Below are 9,552 nucleotides of genomic sequence, written 5' to 3'. Positions count from 1 at the left end.
ATGAATCTGGTCATTTGTATCAAAATGGATGAATCTGGGAAATATCAGACTTAGTGAAATAAGCCAGTCCCAAAAAGACAAATACCATATGTTCTCCCTGACTTGTGATAACTAATAGAGCACCTAAAAGGTAATCTATAGAAGTGAAATTGACACTTTGAGGTGGGATGACTTTGAACATCCCTTGTCTCCACTGATGAGGAACAGGTTTTTTGTTTTCTCATACAATTTATTGAACTCTTTACTTAATATAGAGTTCATCATATGTATATAAAGTTAATTGAAAATAGATATTAGTAAAAAAATATTTGGAATAGGAGAAGGAGGTGGCAGAGGGGTGGGAGTGTGGTTGGGAGGGCAAGTAAGGTAGAAAGAATTACTTTGTTCCTAAAGTTGTACTCATGAAATGCATGAAGTTTGTAATCCTTAAATAAAAAGGTTTCTGGGGAAAAATAAACAAACTTTATTAGTAAAAAAAAGAGAGAGAGAGAGAGGATGGAATCTAAAGAAACAAACAGCACAAGCAAAACCCAAACAATTGTAACTACACTCTCCCTGCTCCCTGTGAGTTAACAGCTGAATGACCAGCCACTGAGTGTAGGTTTCTGAGTTTATTGCAACACTGGAGTTCTCCTTGCCTCTTAGTGGCTTATATTGATTCTCTGAGGTCCCAGCGCTGCTTTGCTCATGTTTACAAACTCCAGTATTGCAAGTGCACCTGCGGAGCATATGTTCCCAACTCTCCTCTAAGATTTACCCATCTTTACAGTAGTCTGAATGTGACAATTCATTCGCCAAACGTTTGCAGCTGAAGGAGCACAACACGTTCTTTCAGATTTTTACTCTATCATCTTCCCCAGTTCACTTTCCAGGATTTATCTGGAAAACATAGTGCAGACTGGCCCATGTCTGAAGACTGTAATCACAGATCAGTGCCACAATAAGAGCAGTCCACATCCTTCTGCAGCCCCCACATCTACCACCATGCTTATCTTAGTCTATGGGAAAGAAAGGGAAGAGAAGGGAAGGGAAGGGAAGGGAAGGGAAGGGAAGGGAAGGGAAGGGAAGGGAAGGGAAGGGAAGGGAAGGGAAGGGAAGGGAAGGGAAGGGAAGGGAAGGGAAGGGAAGGGAAGAAGGGAAGGTTATGAAAATATTACAAAACAGGAGTAAGCTTTTGGCATAGCAGTTAAGTCATCTGCATCCCACATCAGAGTACTTGGGTTCAATACCCAGCTCTAGCTCCTGATTCCAGCATCCTGCTAATGTAGACCTTGGGTGGTAGTGGAAATGTCTCTAGTAGTTGGGTTCCTGCAACCCATGTTGAGAAAGGATAGCAACTGCACTCACACTGAGTTAATCAAATCCCTCCTGTCTCTGACATATATCCATCTCCTTTCTTGATTTTGTATCCATCTCCAGCTCCAAACCAATCAGGAACAGGAGTGTTGAGACTCTAACCATGAAAGTCCTCCCTGCTTCCCTGTTAGGGACTTCCCCAACCTGCACACATAACAAAATACCCCACTGAGACTCATGTTACTTTTCTGAGGTGGTGGTTGTGAGCAACAGTGCAATTTTTAGCATGCCATGTGCAACAAATCCCACAAAAATGAAGCACCTGCAGAAAAGACCAAGTGGAGTGCAAACAATAGACGTGTGTGCCAAGGGAGATGAGCCAGAACTTCAGGCTAGGTGCAGATGAAAGTGCTGTATGCCGAGATGGAACTACCCTGTCACTCCAACCCCGGAAAAACACCTGTTCAACTCCAATCAGAGAGCCCATCCATGGACCCTCTTCCCACTGTGCCATCTCCCTTGTGTTTCAGCATAAGCCTGCAATAAACCTTGCCTGGTAGCACTTGGACCTCTTGTCAATTTATCTTTGAAAGTGAGCCAAGGAACCTAGGGTCATTAACAGTGAGGAAGACCCGCCTTGAGTTCCCAGTTTTAGCCTAGCCACGCCACAGCAGTTGCAGGCATTTGGGGACCGAAGCAGCAGATGGGAGAGCGTGTTCTCTCTCTCTCCTTCTCAAACAAAATTAAATAAAACATTCTTTAAAATTAGATTACAAGGGTCAACATTGTGGCACAATGGGTTAAGCCACTGCCTACAGCTTCCGCATCCCATATGGGCCCAGATTGAGTCTTAGCTGCTCTGCTTCTGATCCAGCTCCCTGTTAACATGCCTGGGAAAGCAGGGCAGGATGATCCAAGTCTCTCTCTCTCTCTCTCTCTCTTCCTCTCTTCCTCTCTCCCTCTCTCCCTCTCTCCTTCTCTTCTTCTCTCCCTCTCTCCCTCTCTTCCTCTCTTCTTCCCTCCCTCCCTCCCTCTAACCCTGTCAAATACATTAAATTAAATAGAGTGAACTATCACCATCTAAACACTGAAAGTCATGTCTCCATAGTGAGCGTCTAGATAGAGCAATAGGAGCAGCCACACAAACTTAGCTCCTCAAAGGGATGTAGGGAATGATCTTGCAAGTGATCCCATGTTGCATTCTAGAAGGACCCTTCACACACTGAGGCCCAGACACATACACACACTGAACGTACAGACTAAACACACACTTGGCAACAATTTTCCCCAGACTGAAAGCCTAATGCCTGAACCCTAAGGTGACACATCCAGAGTGAGCCTTAGAGGGAATCTCCAGAGAAACTTGCCAGCACTCACTGCATGGTAGCCCGAGACTCCATCTCACAGACCTTAAACCACATGGGATGTAATTGTTCGAGAATCACAGCTTCTATTCTGAAATCCATCCCGGCTTCAGGAACCTGAAGAGCTTAGCCAATCCTTTCTAGAAGAGTCTCACCCAAGCTTCCCTCCCTCTGGAGTTCTGGGTCAGACTGCCTCACATGGTGACGGCAACCCCAGCCTTCCATGCAACCTTTCCATTTTCTCTTGTGAACATGTCTTCCAACGAACACTCCTTGTACACTTAATGCCATCCCGGTGTCTGCTTCTCAGGATTAACAGATTTCTAGGCATGAGGCTGTGAGCTGCCTCAGTCTGAACGCCTCAATTCTCATCCCTGGAATGAGCGCACAGCTTGAGAACTGTTGCTCTATTTGTGGCTCCAGGGTCTCAGCTGTTAGGAAACTGGCACAGCATTATCTATGGCGCAATCTACACCCTGATTTACATCCCGAGCTCTAGCCCCCGCAGCCCGTTGCTGGAAGCCAGGCAGCCACATGGCCCAACCACTGTTGTCAAGCTCCACCCCCATCCTAATGGGATTCGCTGCCCTGCTTCCCTGCTCGCCCTCGGGCAAAGTTTTAAAAGGACCTGTTCCTCACTAGGCTAATCCTCCGCCTTGCGGCGCCGGCACACTGGGTTCTAGTCCCGGTCAGGGCACCGGATTCTGTCCTGGTTGCCCCTCTTCCAGGCCAGCTCTCTGCTGTGGCCAGGGAGTGCAGTGGAGGATGGCCCGAGTACTTGGGCCCTGCACCCCACGGGAGACCAGGAGAAGCACCTGGCTCCTGCCTTCGGATCAGCGCGGTGCGCCGGCCGCAGCGCACTGGCCGCGGCGGCCATTGGAGGGTGAACCAACAGCAAAGGAAGACCTTTCTCTCTGTCTCTCTCTCTCACTGTCCACTCTGCCTGTCAAAAAAAAAAAAAAAAAAAAGGACCTGTTCCTGAACGAGTGGCTCTCTTGGCTTCTCCTCTCTGCTCTATCTTCTCTCCTCACTAGCTCCTCTCCTCTGTCCCTCTCTCTCTTATACTCTTTCTCTCTCTTATCCTTCTTCATCCCTGCCCTCCAGTCTGCTGGGTTTCCCCCAATAAACTCTTTCCCTTACTCCGGTGTTCGGTGTGCTCTGTGACGGCTAACAGAAATATATAACATCAGCCCCAAACTAATTCTCTATTCTGAGCCTCAGACTCATTTCGAAGAGACAGAAACCAGGTGAACCCTAGAATGGCCACCACCTTGAATCCCCACTCTCCAAACCTTAGGCTATATTAGCATAGAATTAGCCTCCCAAGACTGAGTCTCCAGGGTAAATGCCCCAGAATAAGCTCCTAGATTGTCTACAAAAATAATGACTGAAGAATAATCCCCCTGAGGCTGGCAATGTGGTGTAACAGGTTAGGCCTCTGCCTGCAACCCTGGCTTCCCATGTGGGTGCCAGTTTGAGGGCAGGGTACTCTACCTCTGATCCAGCTCCCTGCTAGTGTGCCTGGGAAAGCAGCAGGAGATGGTCCAAGTGATTGGGCCTCTGCACGCACTTGGGGACCTGAATGAAGCTTTGACTCCTGGTTTCCACCTGGCTCAGCTCTAGCCATTGTGGCCATTTGGGGAGTGAACCAGCAGATGGAAGACCTCTCTCTCTCTCTCTCTCTCTCTCTCCCTCCCTTCCTCCCTAACCTCTCTGTCTCTCCACTCTCTCTGTAACTCTGCCTTTCAAATTGTGGGGAGCAGCCCGGACTGGACTGAGTTACTGGAATTAAGACTTATTCTATGCATCTGCTCTCCCACAATATGGCGCTGGGAGAGAAGTAAACAGCTTCCGCACAGCTGCCTCCAGTTCAACCAATAAACTGTAGGACTTGCTCCTGATTGGAGAGCAGCGTACTCGGCGTGTGGGCAGCCGAGTTAGGATTGGCGGAGGAGGACTATAAAGGAGGAGAGAGACGGCATGCACCAGGAACATCTAAGGGGAACATCTAGTTGAAGGAACACCTGTGCAGCCCCCGAGAGAACCGGCCGGCGGAGTGCTGCTCCCCTGCGGAAGTGGGGAATGTGGCCAGGGGGAACTGCCCTTCCACGGAGGTGGAAGGGATAGTAGCCAACCCGGGAAGAACCAGCAGCAAACCCGGGGAGGGCCGAGCAGACGAAAGAACAGCGCAGGGTCCTGTGTCGTTCCTCCACGAAGAGGGGGAGCGACATAATGGTGCCGTGACTCGGATAGGAAACTTAGGACGGATGGGAAACTTAGGAGGGAAGAAACGGGAAGGACTGGGAAAATACCGGAGAGAGAGACTAGCAAACAGCCTAGGGAAAAGCCGGACGAAAAGGGTGCCGGAAGAAGCTATTGAAAGCCTAGGCATAGATTCGGATACGGACTACAGGGGGAAGCTGGGAGAAATCTCTAAGGTCGAAAGCGAAAGTGAAAGCTAGAACAAACAGACTCGGATGCGGACTGTGGGGAGAGGCCAGGAGAAATGAGGGAGGAGTATTGTTGGAGGAAAGTTTGGGGAAACATACCGGGTAGAGAAAAATGTTAGGGAAATTGAAGCCGCGGGGGGCAGGCCAAGGCGGAAACGAAAGCCACTTTGGGATTTTCAAGTTAGCCCGGGAATAGGGGGCGAAAAGTTGAAACCAGAAGCGGAAACGTAAGCCGGATTGGGATCCGTCTGATTAGCCCGGGGAGCAAAGGACGGGAAGCCAAACCGTGGGGCGGAGACGTAAGCTGGGTTGAATTCGCCAGGCTAGCCCGGGGAACTTAGATTGAATGCTAGTGGCGGACACGTAAGCTACGCTGTGTGACTCGCGGAGGCTGCCGCGCGCAGACAGAGCGTGCGGGGCTCAAGTACATAGGGAACGCGGGGCTAGCGCGGAGACCGCGGAGTGTGCGCGCAAAGCCGAGCCGCGCAGATGAGAGAGGCGCGGGCTGAAGCGGCTCAGAGCCGGCGAGGCGCCGAGAAGCAGCCTCGGGGCGGAGCCTGCCGGCAGGGCGAGGCACCGGGAAGCTGCAGGGATAAGAGAAATAGAAGTTTAGAAGCAAAGTGAGAGAAATAGGAATGCTGGAAGATAGAAGTAAAATGGGAGAAATAGGAATGCCCGGAGATAGAGAAATAGAGAAATAGAAAGGCCTCCCCTCAACACAGCAATGTGAGAGCTTGGATTCGGTCTGCCTGATTAAGTGAGGCGATGAGCACCTGCGGCGGCTAGCAGCTTATGCGCCGCAGGTCACCGAAGACAGGCACGAATTAACATCAGTAAGGCCTCCCCACAATACAACAATTAGGAGGCTTGGATTCGGTCTGCCTGATTAAGGCGGTAAGCGCCAGCAGGCGGCTCGACCAAAGTATGAGCCGCAGGTCACCGAACACAGGCACGCATCAGCGCCTAAAAACCTCCTCACAACATGGCGAAGAGAGGACCCGGATTCGGTTTGCCTGATTGATAGGACTTGTAAGAACCTGTGGCAACTCTAGCAAGTAGAGCAGAGTGTGTGCCGTGGGACACCGAAGACAGGCGCGTATCAACGCCAAAAAATAAAAAGAAAGGGGGATCTGTGGGGAGCAGCCCGGACTGGACTGAGTTACTGGAATTAAGACTTATTCTATGCATCTGCTCTCCCACAATATGGCGCTGGGAGAGAAGTAAACAGCTTCCGCACAGCTGCCTCCAGTTCAACCAATAAACCGTAGGACTTGCTCCTGATTGGAGAGCAGCGTACTCGGCGTGTGGGCAGCCGAGTTAGGATTGGCGGAGGAGGGCTATAAAGGAGGAGAGAGACGGCATGCACCAGGAACATCTAAGGGGAACATCTAGTTGAAGGAACACCTGTGCAGCCCCCGAGAGAACCGGCCGGCGGAGTGCCGCTCCCCTGCGGAAGTGGGGAATGTGGCCAGGGGGAACTGCCCTTCCACGGAGGTGGAAGGGATAGTAGCCAACCCGGGAAGAACCAGCAGCAAACCCGGGGAGGGCCGAGCAGACGAAAGAACAGCGCAGGGTCCTGTGTCGTTCCTCCACGAAGAGGGGGAGCGACACAAATAAATAAAATACATCTTTAAAAAAAAAGAAGAAAGGGTTTTTCCTTGGACTCGTTTTTGTAAAAGAGAAATTGAGGCTTCTATCTTGTTTTACGTGTCATTATTTGGTGGTTTTCTGTCACATGCCATCACGTCTGATGCCATTTGAGCCCTCTTGAACGTGCTGATGTCTGAGCCACATAATTCAGCATTCTAAGTCTGAATTCCAGTGTTGAGCACCCAACAGTGAGTGATCCAGACAGAGCTCCTGACTGACAGATGAGCCCAGCTGCTAAGCTGCCAGTGCCTGAGCTGCTAAACAAACTGCCATAGATCAGGTGGCCCAAGCAGGTTCTAGACCAGACCCCCAAAATCGTGTTCCCAAAAAAACACTGCCTGAGCCCCCCGAGGAAGCTCCAGGGCTGTGTGCAAAAGACTTGGTTGGCAGAATCAAGTTTCAAATTCCCACACTGCTGTTGTACACTGAGCCCTACAAAATGGAAGTCATACTACCCATCCCAGAATGAACCCCTGGATAGAGTACCAGCCAATCACATCCAGAGTGAGCCCCTTGACTGTGCCTAGGAGAGAGAGTACCCCATAGCCCCCAAACTGAGTTTCATAGAGGAAAATTCCCAAGTAGAGTTCCCTGAAACGAATCCTGCCAAACTGAGTTGTCAAGATGGAACAGTTGAGGCTCAGACCCCAGACTGACCTGCCATGATACCCAGTGATGGTCCACTCAGTTTGCTCAGATTGAACCCAAGTCTAGACCCCCAAGTGACCTATCAGAATGGACTATCTACACTAAGACACCATCAGGAAATTGAGATGACCAGTGACGGGTGAAATGTATCTGAGCCTCATGTTCCTGGAAAACAGCCATTGTTGAAAACACCCACCCTTTGCAGCTGAACCGTGAGAAAGAGCCTGCCTCCAAGGCTCTCACTGTTCTCACAGACTGCATCTTGTTCTTTGCTCAGTGACTCAGATAAGACCTGTCATCATCCTTCCTCATGGAGCCAGAAAACTCTTTGGTTGTCAACCTTTCTCTTTGCCCCATAGTGTATGGGCTACTTATTGCAATAGTCTGAAAAAAGTTGCCACTTGATTGGCCCGTATAGTTTATCTTTCACACCAGTCCGAATCCCCGCACCAAGGTACAGTGCCCTCCGATCAGAGAAACTGCCTCACTCATTCATTCATTCAGCAAACATTGACTGAGCCCTGACCATATACTGAACACTGTGCTAAGCACTGGGAAGCCAACAAGACAGAAGACACCTCTGCTTTCTTTTTTTTTTAAGATTTATTATTTATGTATTTGAAAGCCAGAGTTACACAGAGAGAGGAGGCAGAGAGAGAGAGAGAGAGAGAGAGAATCTTCTATCCACTGGTTCACTCCCCCATTGGCCACAATGGCCAAGGCTGCACAGATCCGAAGCCAGGAGCCAGAAGCTTCTTCCGGGTGTGCCACTCGGGTGCAGGGGCCCAAGTACTTGGGCCATCTTCTACTGCTTTCCGAGGCCATAGCAGAGAGCTGGATCAGAAGTGGAGTATCCACGTCTCGAATCAGCGCTCTTAGGGGACGGTGGATCTTCAGGCCAGGGCGTTAACCCACCACGCCACAGCACCGCCCCCTACCTCTGCTTTCATATGGCTTACATTTGTGTGAAGATAAGAAAGGAGGGAGGAACAGGTGGTTTCTTTTTTAAGGAAAAGCACGTGTTTTTTCTCATTTTTAAAGATTTTACTTATTGGGGCCAGCTCTGTGGCGCAATGGGTTAATGCCCTGGCCTGAAGTGCCAGCATCCCATATGGGTGCTGCTTCATGACCCGGCTGCTCCACTTCCAATCCAGCTCTCTGCTGTGGCCTGAGAAAGCAGTAGAAGATGGCCCAAGTCCTTGAACCCCTGCACCTGCCTGGGAGGCTCAGAAGAGTCTTGCTCCTGTCTCCTGGCTTCGGATCGGCTCAGCTCCAGCCATTGCGGCCAGTTGGGGAGTGAACCATTGGATGGAAGATCTCTCTCTCTCTCTCTCTACCTCCTCTCTCTGTGTAGCTCCGCCTTGAAAATAAATAAATAAATCTTAAAAAAAAACTTATTTATTTAAAAGGCAGAGTTACAGTCTCTGTAACTCTGGCAGAGGGAGAGAGAGAGAGAGAGAGGAGAGAGAGGTCTTTCATCTGCTAGTTCACTCCCCAAATGGCCACAACGGCTCTAGCTGGGCCTATCTGGAGCCAGGAGTTTCAGCCAGGACTTGAACCAGCCCCCATATGGGATGCCAGCATTGCAGCAGATGGCTTTAACCACTACACCACAGTGTCAGCCCCAGAGGAGCAGTTTTTAAAGGGGTGGCAGGCTGGCGCCGTGGCTCAATAAGCTAATCCTCTGCCTGTGGCACCGGCACATCGGGTTCCAGTCCCAGTCGGGGCTCTGGATTCTGTCCCGGTTGCCCCTCTTCCAGGCCAGCTCTCTGCTATGGCCCAGGAGTGCAGTGGAGGATGGCCCAGGTCCTTGGGCCCTGCACCCGCATGGGAGACCAGGAGAAGCACCTGACTCCTGCCTTCGGATCAGCGCGGTGCGCCAGCCACAGCAGCCATTGGGGGGTGAACCAATGGCAAAGGAAGATCTTTCTCTCTGTCTCTCTCTCTCACTGTCCACTCTGCCTGCCAAAAATAAATAAATAAAGGGGTGGCAGAGAAAGCATTTCAGAGGATGTAACAATTGAGCTGTGCTCAGAAGGAGGAGATGGAGACAGTACAATTTTGAATATTCCCAACACAGAGAAATGAAAAATGTCTTAAGGTGGAAGGATATGCCAATTACCCTAATCTGATCATTACACATT

This window comes from Oryctolagus cuniculus, chromosome X (genome assembly GCF_051225735.1).
Source record: "Oryctolagus cuniculus isolate XC-2025 breed Fujian yellow rabbit chromosome X, ASM5122573v1, whole genome shotgun sequence".
NCBI lineage: Eukaryota > Metazoa > Chordata > Mammalia > Lagomorpha > Leporidae > Oryctolagus > Oryctolagus cuniculus.
The sequence above is the reverse complement of the archived record's forward strand: the minus strand, read 5'-3'. Positions refer to the sequence as shown.